At 42.6% G+C, this 18289-nt stretch overlaps 1 protein-coding gene across 10 annotated transcripts in view; it reads right to left on the bottom strand.

Annotated features, from left to right (window-relative positions):
• Positions 1-17772, bottom strand: part of LOC105285459 (5-hydroxytryptamine receptor 2A) — a 108028-nt gene extending 90256 nt beyond the window's left edge. For 2 of the 10 annotated variants that reach the window (XM_011349676.3, XM_011349672.3), the window contains exons 1-2: positions 15822-17766; positions 12086-12296 (exon numbers count right to left, since the gene is read on the bottom strand). The gene's annotated coding sequence lies outside the window, so the exon portion shown is untranslated. Of the gene's footprint in view, positions 1-11974; positions 11994-12085; positions 12332-12421; positions 12645-15821 lie in introns of all 10 variants that reach the window. The other 8 variants (XM_011349678.3, XM_020033646.2, XM_011349674.3 and 5 more) reach the window with 8 other exon arrangements.
• Between the last annotated feature and the right edge of the window lie 517 nt (positions 17773-18289).

Raw genomic sequence — 18289 nt, 5'->3', positions numbered from 1 at the left:
AAAGCATAAAAGAGGTGCAAACAGCGGGATTGCAAATGTCAAATTTCCGCCGTCGTATCGCTGGTGTTATCGCATTTATAAAACAGGCTCGGTGATCTGTTTAACACATTAAACGTAGCGATCGTTAAAAACTTGCTATTCATGTCGGTTTCATACAAGCGTTAGCGTTTCTCTCGTGAGTCGTTTTTCATTCGGACCGTCCGAGGTCTTAGGTATTATTATTATCTTCTTGCAAAAACATCTCTAAGTGACTTATTACCGCATTAGGAAATTGTAGGACGGTATAGCGGAAACTTTTATTGACGCTAAATGTGAATTACGCGTGAGATATATCCCGTTTCGGTCCGATCAAAATCGCGATCGTTAAAAAAAAAGAGAAACGGGAAGTAGTTAAATCCAGGGAAACCTGCGACTGAATTGGAAAACGATATGTGACTATAAATGTAATGATCTTTATTTTGTTAATTAAGTTAGTTTAGTTTAGTTTTTTAAACAGAGATTATGCACATGACTCGCCGTGTCCCTTGTGGAATCGTAATCGCAATAAACTTCTGCAATTATTAATATTGTATTGATAAGATAGGGTGAAACGTTGGAGGCACTTACAAAGTAGTGTACTTGGCGCGGGCGTGCAAGTGGTCGTAATGTTCTGTACGCGAGAGAAGTATCGTTTATCACGGAGGGGGATGAGGTAATTGTTTGCGATATCCATATTTACAATATCATGGCTATCCAGTAAGTTACATAGTAACCAGATGTTGCAGATTGCCATTGCGAGGTCAACTATTTGAACTTTCTCTATGCTTCTCTCTCTCCTAGCTCTACCTGAAATAAATCGCGAAGAGTTTACTTTAGTATCCTTCTCCAATATGTGTGTGCGTGCGCACACACACACACACACACACACACACACACACACACACACACACACACACATATATATACACATAGCAAACGGAAAAAGACTGGACACCGTTTTCAATGAAACGCAATACGCCGTATCATGATATATTGTTATATCGGATATTTCAATAAATCTTGACACCATGATTTTTTCCGCAACCATCGAAGAAATTGGCACTAACCTTTCTCGGTTTTATTACATGGAAGGTTTGTCGTTTTACGAGTATGAAAGGGAAACTAACATTCCACGAGAATCTCGAAGAAAAACGATATTTCTATTGGGGATGTGGTATTATATAAAAGTTGTACGTTTGTAAGTATATTATGTCATATATAATTGATATATTTATATATTTTTTATATTTTTATATTTTTATATTCTTACACCAATAATTTTGTAAGCATCAAAGATTTATATTAATACACATGTTACTTCAATTTTACGCACTATAAAAAGCTGTAGAAACGATAAAAAAATATATGCAAACGATGTTGCAAATAATTCAAGATATTCTACGGAAAAGACGTAAACTGACGGATGCCTCAATTTCCGAGATTGACATAGCGTGTACGATTTTTGATAAATGGAGAACGCTAACGGCTATAGGCATTTCCTATCTGTCATACGGAATCTGAGTTGACGGTAGCTCTTTTAATAATCTCCAGAGCGGGCTTTCCTATAAGCTATTCGGAAAGCACGGCTATTGCCTTGCTGTTCATACCGACAAGCTATTGCGATTTCCCTTTACGCTTATGCGAGATATCGACGTAAAATATTGATGCTACATTAAATAACAAAAATGACATAATTTTAATTTAAAATATGAGAATAATTTATAATATCAAAATACCTCGTAAAATTTTGATAAATTGTTTCAGTTTGCGGTCAACAAATTTATCAGAGTTTATTAATATTGGAATTCAGATCGTATTACGTAACAAAACTTATAATTAATAAATGAAACCTTTAAAATATAACTGGTTTATATGTACGAAAAGAAACTCATATGAAATTTCTATGAATAACGCATTATTTAATATTGTGATTGATATTTATATATATTGTGAGTGAGATGTCTCTTTCTTTCTCGTTCGCGGAGTATTAAATTTGAGTTATCCGAAAGATTGCAACAGGCAACACGTGTCTTCGCCGATGGTGATTTTGAAATGTTGGGATACGTTATGCACATCTGTGCAACAATCTGCAAATCTTATCAGCGGAAAGTATCCGTCTCTGTCACCTAACGACAGGTCAATAAACTATCCATATTGGTTTTTCTCGTGAAGGAAATAAAAGTGAACCACTGCAAACTTGGCGCAGAAGATAAAGCTTCGTCGAGCTGTCGTATCCAGCTCCGGCGATGTTCAACGGGACATCCAAGAGAGTGAGAGAGAGACAGATAGAGGGACGGAGAAAGAAAGAGAAAACATGAATAAAATGTTATCTACGCGTATACGAATGAGTTACGAAGACGTGCTGAATTAATCCGCTTCAACGTGCGTTCTTCATTTCCTTTCTTTTAATAGACGACATTAGAGTCCACAATAAGAGGATAGAAACATAATGCGGAGGAGGGCACTGGGAGTAATTAAAAAATGCGCTATCATTAAAGCAGGTGACCGCGAAATTAATGGCTCAAGTCGAGATGTGTGTCGTTTCGACGTAAAAATAACTCGCTGTTGCTATTAGAGGACCTATTAATCACCTAGAGCATTTGTACCGCGCGGAAAAGATAAACCGCAAGAAGTTTATTCTGATAAATGTTCCTCTTGATGAAAAGTTCCATAAAAGGGAAACGTGCGGTATCGTACACTCGTACTGTGTATACTTTCTCCCGAAGATTTCTCTCGGTTGTTAAAATATTTTTGCAGCTCTTAACTGCGAATTTACTGGAAATTAATGATATCTATACAATCGTCAAGAATGAAAGTTATTCGTTGCAATTTATCAACGAATGCCTTCTCATCGAATAAATCACATTTATTACGAGAAAGAACTCCCTTCAGCTGCGTACTTCGAAATGAAAAATTGATGGCCCCGAGCATAGTGTGCTATAAATTTGCTTCGACATGCGTCGCCGCCCCGATCTCCGACGGTCTCTCGCTAAAAAGTGCAGTCCTCCGAAACGCTCGCGACACAATTTCGTCGTCGTGTATTGTCGAGGGATGTAAGTTTCTCTCGTTTCGCCTAGTAAGCGATATCTAAAACACCCGGCCTGGATCCAAACGGCCCGATCGCTCCGATGAAGCTATGGAACGGCACAGTCGTCACGATCCGGATATTCCGAGGCGGATCTTTGTGCACACTCCCGAGGAACAGAGAAAGGCAATAGGACAGCGAAACACGTGCAATACGCGACGTGCAACGAGTGCAGTTAAGTTTCATATCGACAAAAAGGTTGCCGGTCTTTGAAAGGCCGCGTAATAAATTGTCTATGACGGCCGATGTGGCGTCATGTTGCAGGTGACATCGACCCACATGTTACCGGCAAATCGATTTTTCGAAAGCACTGCCCTGTCAAATTGCGCGAGCGATGCAACGGTGCATTTAACTCTCTATCTATTCATCTCTCCCTCTCTCTCTTTCTTCTGCTCTCTGCGTGTGATCGATGAACGCATTCGAATGTGTCGCGTAAACGTGGCCGAAATCACAACGCTGAAAATTTAGGGAGGAATTGCGAACTGGTTTTCGATCGTAATTCTGCGAAACGATAATGGAGATTTAAAGAAAAAAAAGTAAATTATTTCGTCGCAATGTGACGTTAATTAAAATGCGCGTCAACGTCGCCCATTGTGTCCGCGCTGTCGTTTGCGTGAATTTTATTCGAGAAATTTGAATGCGCCCATTGATAATGTACGTCACGACTGTGACGTAATGACCGTGTAATTAACATGAGTCTTACTGGTGAAATGGCGTGCGGGGTGTCAAGATTTAGAATTAAACGAAATGCAAATTTCAATAGCCACGTCTGCGTTTTTTTACTCTACGTTATTTTTATTTATCGCTTCTATACAATAAGCCATCACGCGCGAGATGAATAATTTCGTTGCTTTCAAAAGGAATTTGTTAATTTAGTCAGATATTATATACTTTATTTACGAGTTCAATATTTTTAGTGAGAGATGTTGCTTTTTTCGTTATTTTTGTAAGTTCATATATTTTTTGCGATACCTTTTTATATTTTGCAGACTGGTTGCGCGAAATCGTGTAGTGTTTCAATTAACGGACGCGATGAACCCACGTTAAAACGGCCATTAAAAAAAAATACTGGAATTATCTCTTTCTCGCTTTCCCCTCCCTCGGTTAGCAGAAATTTTAAATCTGTCAATTGCGTGTATTCTGTACGAATATATCAGTTGCAGTAGAAAATGTAACATACATGCAGACCGTGCTGTACATGCAACTTACGTATCTGATAAATGCAATACGCGTGAGCGTTTAAACGCACGATTGTTACTTGTTTCCGCAGACAACACGATTTTACGATAAAAATTTTTCCGAATTCTAACAAAAAGCGTCAACGTGTGCTTTGCACGTACGTCACCGTCACGTCGCCCTTGCGTCGGCGTAACGCCAGATATTCTTATACGGATTCCGAATGGAGCAATACACGCCGGATGTCGCTCAATCGAACCGTCATACATATTAAATGTATATAGGAGAGACAGTTTGATGACGCGTTGACATCACAGTGACATGTTAGCATGACGGATGACGTAACGTGCTTGAAGTCGGCGTTAAAATCAGCCGATGTGAATAAATCCAGATTAACCTTTATTAGTTTCCAAAGGCGAATTTATCCTTCTCAGACAGGGGACAGTCACCGATTGACACCTGGAGGCCATTATATGAAGGTTTCTTATGGCATCGGGAAAGAAAAGAGAAAAGGGACAACGCTAAACTCGCCCTTCTCCTTAATCCGCATCTGTCGGTCAATGCTCCTTATCGACGCTTCTTTCCGACGAAAGCAATCGGAAACGTGTCATTAAAATGACATGAGACCCGCGTCGAGGGCAGTGTTGCGGAGAAGCGAGGTATTCTCCTCGGAGAGAGAACAAGACTTTTAAATCCTCCGGGGGGTCACAAGGGGAAGCGAACACTGTAACAAGTTGGGGAAAAGTTATTCCTTCGGTGCCGGAGAACCTCTAATGAACTTCGAACTTTAATGACGAAGGCTGCTAAATCCCCGCCTACCTGTCGTTATGGACGGTGCGATCAACCGCGTCTGAGCGCGAAAAAATTGACACCTCGTATTAGGATTGCTTGTGATACCGTGTACTTTTTCAGGGGAGATATCAAGACTTGAATTGTTTAGGAGTGATTACCTCAAAATTCGAGGAAAGACTCGAGCTTAACATTTGTCACGTAAATCTTTCAAGGAAATTACATGAATTGATTAATTGCATGAAAAGATGAATTGATACGATAAATGCGCGAAAGGGATCTGTCTAAAATAAAATTAGAAAGTTGATGGACTTATTCATTCCTGAGCAAGAGCCGAGAGAATATTTTCATAATGCAAATGCGATGTCATTACGGTAACAGTTTTACGCGCCGTATTTCGGAAATTTTGTAAAACACGTTTACAGCATATCTCTCGCTCATCGTTTTCGATAACATGTAGGAGAAAAAATAAAATTGACAATGTTACGCTAATGACGTCAGTGACGTCAATAACGAAGGTATTTTTCTACAAAACAGGCGTTACGACCGTGGCCCGATTACGCCGTTGGAGCTTATTTAGTCAAGCCTTGTTTTACATAAAAAAACGCAGTTTTACATGCGCTTTACGCACTCGTAAATCACTCTTATTAACTCAAAATTGAGAAAAAACTGCATTAAATCCCTTTTTAGAGCAGAAAAGCCGCTGAATGGTTACGTCACAGTTGTGCGCAAGCGACGTGATTAGTTTTATCAATTAACGATCCTGGCGCGCAATCTCGACACGCTTTTTCTGAGGATTTTAAGCCGCGTCCATAACGAGATACACGCTATCCGTTCGAGCAACACGACGATGACGCGTTCGCAGGCGGGGAATTATCACTCGTAATTCGTGACCGCGCTGCTCGTCGTGGTAATTTGCTCCAAATCTTTCTTTTACGCTAATTAAAATCGCACGTGACTGGTAGCATGTCGCACATTACTTTTGCTGTTACACGCCTCTGCAGCATTGTATAAGTAGGGAATATTACCTACGTTGTATCCTGGTTTCGAGATGTCTAAAGGTAGACAACATCTAGGAAATATTTCATTCATCATGAATATTTTTCATATATGTTACAGTATCATAATTATTTTTATATTTCTCTGTAGTTTTAATAAATAACTTTTGTTTTTACCATTTGGCTGGAAATATTAGTTTATAATAATAAATTCCTATAGAATCAGTTTTTTCCCAGTGCACTATTTTACAACAAAATTTTTTTTATTTTTTTTGTGTTCAATTACTGAAACACTTTACATTCTACAAAATTACACATTTGTGAGAGAATGGCGAAATTGATTTATTTTTAATATATTCTATTTATAATATATACGAGGACTCGTGCCCTCGGGCGCGGGAATCGAACAATACACATCGTTGAGAAAAGCATCAGTGAAACTGCATGAGAGATTCGATCGATGTGCAAAATGAAATCGCGGTAAACTTTTATGATGCGGTGCTTGAAAGATTCTCACGCGCGGCGTGAAACTCAACGTCGCGTAAAATCGGCCCGCGAATTCACGGACACCGGAAGAATACATTAAAGCATACATTCGATGTAATTCCTGGACGGTACTCGCGTATCCTCGGTATCGCGATCATCGTCGTGCACCCTGCGTTTTCTCTATTTTTGCTATTTTTGGCGGAAACGCGCAACCACTGTCCCCGTATAATTTGCGGACGAGTCATAAAGTCTAGAGGACAATTTTGAATATACAAACGAGTCACAGATGCCACACCACGGATGGTATGTTTTCCCTCGCTATGTCTAGATTCTCTAGGGCGTGTTTGCCCGGGATGGAGCCATATATTCTAACAAATGTATTAAATGATAGCGAGATTCACGTAATTCAATGGTACGCTCTGTGCATTTTTCTTGAAGTGAAATCGTAGTTTTATTTCGCAAGCAATGAAAGAATTATAACCGATTAATAAGAATTCTTTGATAAGGATCTTTAAAGTCAGTCCTTGAGTGCACAAGTATCGCTTGAAAAGACGTAATGCGATACTTAATGTTCTTCGCTTGGAAACTGACTATTGGTAAAAATTTAAGATTTAATGTGCAGAATTTATAATGAAAGATTAATCGCGTCTCTTTCTATCATTTAAATGTTTCACGATAAATTGATAACGAGTCATCGGATAAAAATTATAATATTGCTTGTCTTACTTTTTCTTTGAGAAAGATGGGAAATCTATTAACGTGGAAAACATTTTGAAATTTTCAAAGATTCCTCAATTTTATTGACACGTCTCCGTAATCTTCTCAAAATTTAAAATTTAAAAACTTTCAATAATTTTCAAAATTAATTTTCAAAATTAATTTATTTATTCATTGCAAAGATGCACATTATCGTATAAAATATAACGCTCTCTTAGCGCGTTCGCTCGCATCAATAATGATAATAAAAGCTACGTGATACGATCGCTCATTGAAACACGACGCGAGCTTAGCGTATGGACCGATATCTACGCGAAACGGTCGTTTCATAATTATCGGTTGAACGTTCGTCAAATTAAATAGCGGGTGGTCGTATAGTAAATGCGCGAGTAGACGCGCGGTTATTAATAACGGAGAATCATTAGTAATGGCGACGGTTCGTCCCCCGAAGCGACGGTTGATACAGTTTCGGAGCGTTTCTCTATCGGTACGCCGTCCCAGGAAGAACAGAGCTCTTTCCAAGATTAAAAATCTCACACTACTCGAAGCCGTATACATTTGGTATACACTTTACATCGCCTTACGCGGAAATGGAGGAACATGGCGCGAACGCAGGTCTCTCTAGTACTCCGGGAAAACAACGTCTCGCCCGTCTTGCTACCCCGTGACGCGTTCTCCATTCGGTTATATTCAATTGGATCGGGTCGGTGCTGTCGCACAGACCGTTCGAGTGCGACCCGAGGGTTTCGAGGATCCCGGGTCGGAATGTACAAGTAGGTGGAACGAGACAGGTAGAGTAGCTTTCCCCGTTTAGAGAAACCGGATTTGGTGAACCGAAGGAAAATATCATTCGATTTGCGCGACAGTGGAATAAATCTGCCGCTAAATGTGCAAAAATCATTAATTCATGAGCGTCACGTGCAGCTCTTCTTGAGAAATTTACGGTCAGGGATGAAAGTCGAAGAGCATAATAATGCAGGACACGGGAGTATTATTTATGGGAAGTGACTGCGCCAAGAGCCGTGTCCACATGCGTTTATAATGGAATATAGAAATAATGTACTCAACGGTACTGAATAACATTAATGTAAAGCTGTTGCTCTCAGAAGAGCCTTTGTACGAATTCCATTAAATTGCGACTGAGAATAACGGAATCCAAAAGCGAAGCAAGAGACACTTAGATGAAAGGGGACGCATTATTTTATTTTATTCCACGGGAAAGAAAAAGCAAGGAAAAAGAGAGAGAGAGAGAGTCTCACGAATTATCCTGTCAAGAAATAGAAATAAAGTCAGGATACGAAGGATTCAATTTATCGCTGGAACGCCTCACTTTGCGCAATCCCTCAGATCCGGCAAATGATCGAAGCGGATGGAAAAAGACCTCGGCTCCACCCGCTAATTAAGTTACGAGATGCGCTTCTGGCCAATCCGACCGCCTCTTCCTCTCTTCGTCTGCCTCGCCGAAACCGGAAACGAGTTGCCGCGGATTATTTCCGCGAGGCGAAATGTAGGGCGAAACACCGATAATTAAACGCGCCGAACCGAGTACGACGAACCGCTGCCGTGTCGAAATAAATCTCAATCAAACAGCGAACGGATAACATCTTAGGATAGCGATTCAACGCGACTACATTGCGGTGTGACTCGCAGACACGCATGATATTAAAAAGCAACATCCAGTTTTACATTATCAACCAGTAGAGCGGTTCATTGGCGTCCCTCGTGTAAGAGAATTAATGAATGGTCGGGTGTGCGCGCGCGCGGCTCTCAGGATAAATATCGATGTGCAACATCGCGCCGTCGCACAGCCTCCTGTAATTTCAATTCGCTTGATTTGGTCTGCAAATGCACGTCTGCAGCGTGACTCTCCCCTTCTTTCCCTGAAAGTAGATGCGAATTCGATCGTCACGTGCGCGGCGAGAACCATCGCGGCAAAATTTCCGGAAAAATGCCGAGAAGGTCCTCTCATCTGACCTCGTTCCGTCGACGGAAAACCGACTGGTCTTGTAAATACGATAAGTCGTCGCCTGAATTATTCCGCGCGTTATGCAGAAGGTGGAGTGAGTTAACGTGGAAGGAAAGGTCTGGTCTAAAAATAATCACGCTATAGCGCGACCAAAGCCAGATATGATGAAATCTTGATGCCCCATCCGTGCCGTTTTCTCATAAAGAGCGATAAGTCAAGTGCTTGGCTAATTGTAAAATCGTCCGTCGATTGCGAACAGACGAGAAAGACTGCGTTCCACGACGCATTTGCGAAACATCCAGAGGCAGGAGCTTTTCTCTTCTTTGCGTAGAACAAATATAATCTGCGGAGCGGTCTCGAAATTGTTAAAAAGCATCGATGCAATTATCTTTCCCTTTCTCTTTCTCTCTCGGGGATCGGGTAGATTAAAATGTAAATTAGTCGGACAGTGCGCGCGATTTGCGAATTGCTCGGCTTCTCCCTTTAAAGGGAGCACTTAGGGTCGATCGACCGACTGTAAAAGCGGATGGGTAATCGTGAGTACCAAGCTTCTCTGTAACTGCGCGGACTTCTCCTCGATGCGTATTCAACAAGTTTCGTATTTCCTGCTACTGCTGTTACTACTGCAAGTATGCAAGCTTGCAGCAGCAACAACAATGATAGCAGTAGCAGGCGCGACGTAGGCTGCGGTTACAACGTTACGTGGATTAGTGAGAGATTTATGCCTAGTCAGATTAATACCGAAAGCTGCCCCCGGGACGGATAAGCTTTGCACCTCTACGTCACGGGAGATACTTCAACCGAGATACATTTGTACCGTGCGCCGCACACGGAAAAACTGGATTTCAAAGCGTGAAAAAGGTTCGGGCAGTTTATTTTTCGCATCCCCAAAAATTCGTTGCGAGTTTTTCCGCGACGAGTGTCAAAAATGTTTTTGACGTTCGTGTCTGTCGGTCGCGTCTATCATTTATTACAGCTTGTAATAACGTTATTCGTATAAAAGCCGAACACGTGTTCCATTATCTTTTTACATACGGACGTGTAATAAAAGAAACATATTGACTAGTGTGTAATACCAGATCTGTAAAATTCACGTTATACGTGTTTGTTTAATACACAAAAATGTTTTAATTAATTTAAACTGTATGTATTCAAGACCGCATATCAGGGTAAACACATTTTTCTTATAAACGTGCGGTGAATAGAGAACGCAGCTGAAATGTGAACACAGTGCAAATTTAGATTTAACGAGATAGCGTGCTTGCTGATTATTGTCTGCTATCGGTTCAATACCACTATCATTTATTAAACGATACGCAAGAAATCCCCGACGATGTGGTGAGAAAGATCGCGGGTGCAAGAGTCTCCGTAGAAAGCCAAATACAATTTAATATAAATGACCCGATCGTTAATCTGCTTAGATGGACGATATTGGCTTCCATATCCAGCTTCGCGAGAGAAACGCACGAAACTGGATACTGATCGTCTACGAAGGTATACGTGCGGCCCTTATACATAGGCGAACAGCTGCGAGAGAATACATATTGACATTAGAAGATACTCGGCCACTTCGGTTAGAATATCGGACTTTGCGGTAAACGAGAGATCGCGTAATGTCGATATCATAAAGAACGACCGCGATCTGTGCACGTAGTTTAACGAACGCGGTGGTGACGTCCGCGTAAATTTTCGCGATTTAGGAAAGTCGTACCACGGAGAAACATTTGCGGCGCATCGTCGAAATAATCCCAAAAATATATCGCCGCCTGCGTGTGCGGTGTATTCATTGTTTGCCGAAGTAAATTGAACAGGCTTTATTCATGTAAACCGGATTTAAGCCGATCGCTATTTACGATGGCGAAATTTATTCCGCTTTGTGTGAGATCAACGTGCTATTCTTTTGCTATTGAAAATATAAATACAACAATGTGTATTAAAATATAAACAAGAACAACGGAAAAGCGGGAATATAAAATTACTCCAGATTATAGATACGTACTCCTACGACAAAAGTATGTCGGTTCGATGAAAATCTGTGGCACATCTTACCGCAATGCTGCCGAGCGAAATGTTGGATAAACAAACTTCATACTCCAGTGATAAGGCACACGTGACAATTGACGTTTGATCAATTCTCTCAATTTTGCATCGCCAGTAAAATCTGTCATTTTCCATCAACGTACCATTCACCACGTGCCAGGGTAGTGTCATCGTTGCACAATAGCGCGTGGTAGCGCGTTGTAAACAACAATTACCAGTCCCGTTGCGCTCGCTGACCAACGGCATTGACAGCCAAACAACATTAAATGCAGTACGCATCGCACATAATTACGCAACCGCCATTACAACACAGGAGGTAGTTTCGAAAGTATCGCAGACTCGCTGTTATCGTCAATAACAATTGAATCACGCGCCGTAAAATTGCACCGGAAATGTGAGAGAAAATTTTAGAGTGCCGCGTAAGATTACAACGTTTACCATATTAGATCGCATTCACAAGTTCTTGTCGAGATAATTAATTATCTCGTCATGTACTTTTATTGCTACGTGAGTATATAAGACGGAATTGAAACTCATGTGAAAGGCGAGGACGCGCGATTCTAATCGTTTTCAAAGAAACTTAAAAAATTTTTTTAATTTTCATCTCCTGATAATCTGCACAGTTTATTGCGGCCAACATACGTACGAAATTTCTCATCCGTGTTTCCATGATTGTAATTTTATCGGATGTATACGTACCTCGGGGCCTGTTAGCGTTCTAGGAACATAACACATATCTCACTCTCACGCTTTCTCCGCTCCGGGTTTTGTAGTTTTACGAAACGAGGCTCAAGAGAGCTGAGGACCTACCTGATGATTCACGACGCAACTTATTTCACTGTGCGCTGGAAGTTTATCACAAGACTGTCCTCGACGTTAACGGCACTGGGGCAGCGAGATGGCAGGTTTCACCGCTGGTTGACGTGCCCGATTTTCAGTGAGTTTTCCTTCCCGAGTTTGGCGTGTCAGCGCCTCGGCGACCCTCGTTGGTGTGGTAAATGATTAAACCGTCCGATCATTACTGCGGGAGGGAGGAGAGTGAGAGAACCGCGTGCGCTATCGGGTTTATGATGTTTTCATCGTTTCGGCCAGCATTACTTTGACCGGCGTGCATTATCGGCGAGGGAGGAAAAGAGAGAGAGATACCTGCCGGAAATCACATTAGCGGCCATTTATTTCTAACGAATACCCAATTACGTCAGTCGATAATGTACAACCGCACTCGCCAGTTGACGTAATTTCAGTTAAGCACCGCCGTCGCCGCGGCCGTTGCAACGACCGCGCGAGAAAAGGGCGGGTCTGGGAAATCTTTAATCTTCACGTCAGCTTTCCAATTAGTAGTCGTCGCGCCCGCTTTCCCTCCGTCGTTCTTTCGATATCGGAATCAGAGAGAAAATGAGAAAGAGAAAGGGAGAAAGAAAGGAATACGATGATGATTTAGATCTTTGAAAATCGCAAAGTCGACGATTTCTGATGAAGAGTTCTACATTCATCCCATACTTGTATGTGTTAATAAGTAAGCGAGAATGTTTCGCGAGAATGTTAGTTGGTTGCGATAAGAAGATCGTAACCCGCTTCTTGGGGCAACGGACACAAAGGAGGAGATGGGATCCGTGTTAACGACCCTTTCGGAAATTGCCGACAGCGCGCGCAGCGCTGAAAGAAAATTAAACGGTTGGCATGTCGCGACCCCAATGTTTTTTGGGTAGGAACAAACAAAGCGTACGAGACAGAGCCCCGTTCACAGATGATTCTCTTTCTGGAGAGAAATCGACTTCCGACGCCACTGTACAACAAGGTCTCGAAAGCTGCCTGGTAAGCAACGAAAGTAGAAGTACAAGGGGTCGGAAACAAGAAAATGTTTCCTTGGAGAATTGCTTGAAAGATGGGACTCCGAAAAATTAATTAGGAGGAGGAGTAAAGAATCTAAATGGCAGTACACTCAAATAACCTTTTTCCTCTCAAGATCTCGAAATTTCCGTATACGTACAGAGATTCACCCTCTCCGGCAACCTCCTCGGAGAACTCTTGTTTTACAATCTCCTTAATGTATTTTCATTATTTGTTTCTTATCGCAATATAGATAAAAGAAAGAAAAATATCGAAAATGAATTAAATCCGAAGCAAGTTATTAAATTGTTTACCTTTTCTCCTCGATTCTTGATATCAGAATTTACAAAAATCTTATAGAGAAAGAGAGATCATGTTAGTTAGAGATTATCTTGTATTTTTAACTTTGTAAAACTTGCTTTGATACTTCCTGAAGAATTGAGTGGAGAAATTTTCTGGCATTTCTAACGAGAACTTACTGGAAGAATCCTTGCTATACTAGAATGCTGAAAGATATATATAGATATGCGTGTTAGGTCCATTCGAAGAGATCCGTAATTTCTGAGTTCTCATAGCTTTTCGGAATGTTCGCCACGGTCGGAAAAGCGTCGCAAATCAGCGGCACGTTCTCCAAAGAAGAATGCGAATTAAATCTACCCAAAGGAGCACATAACTTTTATTTCCTTTTTTTTTCCAAGTTAAGAAGAGATTATATTTTCGCTTGAACGACATCATTTTCACTATGAAAATCATAAAATAAAATCATTCTATAATAACATCTTTAAAAGTCGTATATCAATTATTTTAATTCTCGTAAATTAGAGGACTTTTACTACAAAAATTAATTCTACATTACACTATAGGCAGTAATAAAAATAAATAAGTAAATCTTTTATATTTTTATATTTTTATATTTTTATATTTTTATATTACATAGTGGAGTCAATGTGACCAAATGGATGTATGGAATATTACTTAATGGGACATAAGCGATTCATTATGACTATTTCTGTAACATTAACGAAGATTAGAAAATAATCTGTTTATTACAAATTTTTAAATCTATCGATAGTACGATAGTAAAAGGATAGTTACAAAGTGATGAACGAGCTTCAGCGAAGTACGAACTTAGATTGTGACTTGATTTAATCTGTAACTACTCAATTTTTCTCATAGCCCTTTGCGGAGCGCGGCTTTAAAGGAAATTCATGGCAGAACTCTAACTGATAGAAAAATTAGGTTCACCCGGTGGCGAGCGTGTGACCGTTCGAGATTTTATTGTCACCCGAAATCCATTCGCAATAAAGGACGTTACAAATCGGTGGCGGGATTTGGGACGCGGAAGAAATACGAGTGGTACAGTCGAGTGTAAGCAATTCGTAACTGTTTAACTCGCGCAGTTTGCCGAGATACAAGAAGCGACCAACAAAAGTTCTCGGTGCTGTAAAGTTAGAAGAGCGAGATGTACTCAAAGCGAAACCCGGTTACTTATTTTTTCTTAATTTCCGCGCGGTGTGATTCGTTATTAAGAAGAGACTTATTTATTGCTGGCGAAATCTTGAGAAGAAAAGCACAATTTTAATCGATCTTACTATATAATCGTAATAATCGGAACTCGATAGAAAAAAAAGGTTTTATTTGATTCTCGTTTGGTTGAAAGCGGCACAAGGAGGTAGACGAGAATCGTAAATCGCTCAAATGCTCGGGAGGCATTCTCCGTGAAAATTTCAGAGAGAGAAAGAAAAGAAGACTATTACTTACATCTGCTCTCGATGCGTTCGAAATCACTTGAATCCAATAAGGATTTAAAGTTTTATAAAGTCTAGACAGTGAAGTTCGAGTGAAGGTATCAATTAAATCTCATTGCTATCGACCCATAACTACTTAATTCTTCCACTTTATCAAACTTCATCAAGAAACCTGCGGTTGGTCGACGGCAGAATTTTAAACAGTGGAAAAGGCGGTCACGGTCGGACCAGAACGATCCGTAACTACTTAATCTTCGTAGTGGGCGTTTGGCAGCTCACGTCCCGGAGGGATGCGATATCGCGCGCGCCGTCGACGGCGGCAACCGGGCGAAAAGTGCAAGTCCATTTCAGCTGACACAGTAATTGGTTAATTCTCGTCACTCCTCGTGACCCGTGAGACGCTGACGAAGAAACCGCAAGAAGCCTCTCCTTCTGTTTACCCGGTCAATTTATCGTGCTCGCGACTTGCCTCTGAAATCGAGTGTCACTCTCGAGAGTGAGCTGTGCGCGACTTTCGCACGGAGGCTCAGCCTTTTTAATAAATAAAGCCCTTCGTGGGACCGGACTCGGTCCCTCCGGGGCTGATAGAGGACAACTGAGAAAAATTCAATTTGTCACCCCGCCGCGTCGTTCCGCGAAATCGAATTTCTCCCGTGCGAGGAAAAGAGATAGAAGAGAAAAAGAAAGGGTGAAAGAGGACAAGAGTAGAGTCAAAGTGGAAGGCAAGCGTTGAGACACGCGAGCGAAATCGAGACTGTCACGAGATGATAGTTGCTATCAAGATAGCATTCTTTTCCTCTTTCTTTCTCTCTGAAACATTAGTTAAACTTAACGAAGATTTAAGTGATTCCTCCCGTCTTTTCAGTTCCATCTCTGGGAAACGACGGGGCATCAGATCGAACCGTTGATTTTAACTAACGGTTCATGAGAACGGAATATCTCTCTCCCTCTTTCCCGTGCAAGCAAACCTCCTTATCGCGCAGCACCCTTAGGTTCGACGATGTCGCTCGCAACTTTAGATCGCGACTCCCGATGAGCGATTCACATGGAAGGTCGCCCGAGTGTAGAAATTATCCGAAGCGGAGAAAGGAAACTTCGTTTCCGCGATGATACTCTCGATCCGCGATGCGATATCCCGCAGTCGATTTGCTCTTTCGTAAGGGAAGGAATCGAGGTTTCGCGAGGACGGTCTCCACGAACTTTTCAATTTGTCTGATATCCGCGCGTTCCGCCAACAATGAATCGGCCGGCGCTCGCTTCAGAGGAGGTTGGAGAGAATGGTCGGGAATCCATGCGAGGGAAAACGGGATAATCGTGGCGGCAAATATCGGGGGCATAGTAGGGTACGGTCACGACGACTCTGTTTGATTTGTAGCCGTCCTAAGCCGCAAATAACGAGGAAGGCCGAGAGTGCGACGGGATCGAGGATTCCCGTATATCCTTTAGGATGTTTTCTGTTCTTTCTCTTTCTGCTTTTCCCTCATTTCCTGTCTCCTCCGTTCTCCTCCTCACTTCCGAGTAACAAGCGCGCACAGTCGTTCGTTTTTATCGCTGAATCGAAACGATGGCAAAAGGTGGAGAGGGACGCGGGAAACGGGAGGAAAAAAAGGATATCCAAAAGCGGGCATGGCAATCTGCCATCGGTGGCCCGGCTGAAGATCTGAAATTGCAATTCGCGGCCGCTGCACGTTCGTTTGCCCGGGAGCAACAAGTTATACACCATAACCAGCGGCGTACAAAAGAGAACGACAAGGTGGACGAGCAATCTCCGCGTCGTCGTTCGTCTTTTTCGCGGCCGCGAGTTTTGCCGGTCCGTCGATTAACGCGTTAACCACGAGCGCGTGGTCCAACAAAGAAGGGGGATGAAAAATCGATCCGTCGCGTTTCTGCTCGGGCTGTGTGGCGGAAGATTTCATGATGTTGAAAGCGGGAATATTTGTCGAATGCACTAGTCCACGCGTCATTCATCGGCGTAGACGGCGAACGGGCGACTGAGTTGTATCAATCACGCAACTCGGGCAAGCCTGATCCAACAACTGGGTCTATCGCGACCTGGTTACCCCTTTGTAGATTATAGTTCTCTCCGAGATGCGAACGGGATGTGTGTGTGTGCGCGCGCGCGCGTGTGTGTGTATATATGTGAGAGAGAGAGAGAGAGAGAGAGACGGAGAGAAAATTGACTTAAGCAATGTCAGAGCCCTAAGCGACGTTGCTACAACCGACCCTCAGTCAATCACAGTTTACGTTAATCGACATCGGTGAAACCAGCCCGTAGGAAATTTAGCCCCGAGTCCGCCAAATAACCGCCTCGTATCCACTGAACCCACGCGTGCAAGTTTGTCTTATCTAATCGAGCAACAAAGTAATATGTGCAATTGCAATCTTACATTTTACAAACTGCGTGCGAGTGTTCCATAGAAAAAAATACGGCGAGAAGTTACAACAAATCCATCTCCTTTTGTCATTCTTTACGCGAACTTTCAGGAACTAATATAGATCCACTGGATCGTGGACGCAAGGAAAGAGCGAAGGAGAGAAGAGACGGGAGAACAGATGAAACTTGGAAACATTGTCTCTATCGTCGTTGCGATCGCGATCGATGACGTGCAATCCGGATGCACGCCAATTGAAAGATGCGAACATCCGCGGAGTTCCACCGGGGAAAGCGGAAGAGCACGCGAAAACCGGACGATTTACCGATACACTCGTTCCGGTAGAAGCAACGAGGAATCGCGGCAAGGAAATCGCGCGCGATCACGTGCACGTAAATCTCGAATTATCGTGCGCGCGTAAGGGATGTAGAAATCGCGTCGATCACGATTTTCGCTCGCGTTTGTTTTGCGTTACCGATGTACCACCGGTGGCGGCGGAAAGAGGGCGATCCGGTGGTTCGGAGTACCGTGCCAGTACTGGTACTGTAGAGTTTGTTATCGAGTAGCGCGGCGAACGAGAGCGAGAGAGAGAAGAGAAAGAGAACGAGAGAGAGAAAGAGAGAGAGAGAAAGGAAAAGCGTCGGGGTGGTGGCAGCTCTGCTTAGCTGACAAGTAGATAGGAACGGTACCACGCAAGCGCCGATTCATCCCTCCGTTCGTCTCTCTCCCGCCAATCCTACCCTACCCCTAAAACCCCCTGTGCGCTCGCACGTCGCCCTCCAACCCTCCTCTGGCCCTCCAATCCTCTTCCGCCCCCGTGGCTGGCTTTTCCTATACCACCTCACCTCCGATACCCTCGGGCAAGCGCGGCCCTTCGACTTTTCCTCGCTTTTCCATCTTCTTCTGATCGCGCGAACGTCCTCGGAGATTCGATTTGCCACCCTCACGCGCGCGAGAAATCACTGATCCCCGACGACCAGGCACGGCGACGACGACGACGATGATGACGACGACGGTTTATGCGGCTCGATTCTCTAGCGTTTTTCGCCGATAATATTGTGCAC

Source organism: Ooceraea biroi, chromosome 1 (genome assembly GCF_003672135.1).
Source record: "Ooceraea biroi isolate clonal line C1 chromosome 1, Obir_v5.4, whole genome shotgun sequence".
In the NCBI taxonomy this organism is placed as follows: domain Eukaryota; kingdom Metazoa; phylum Arthropoda; class Insecta; order Hymenoptera; family Formicidae; genus Ooceraea; species Ooceraea biroi.
This window is presented reverse-complemented; position numbering and strand designations above follow the sequence as displayed.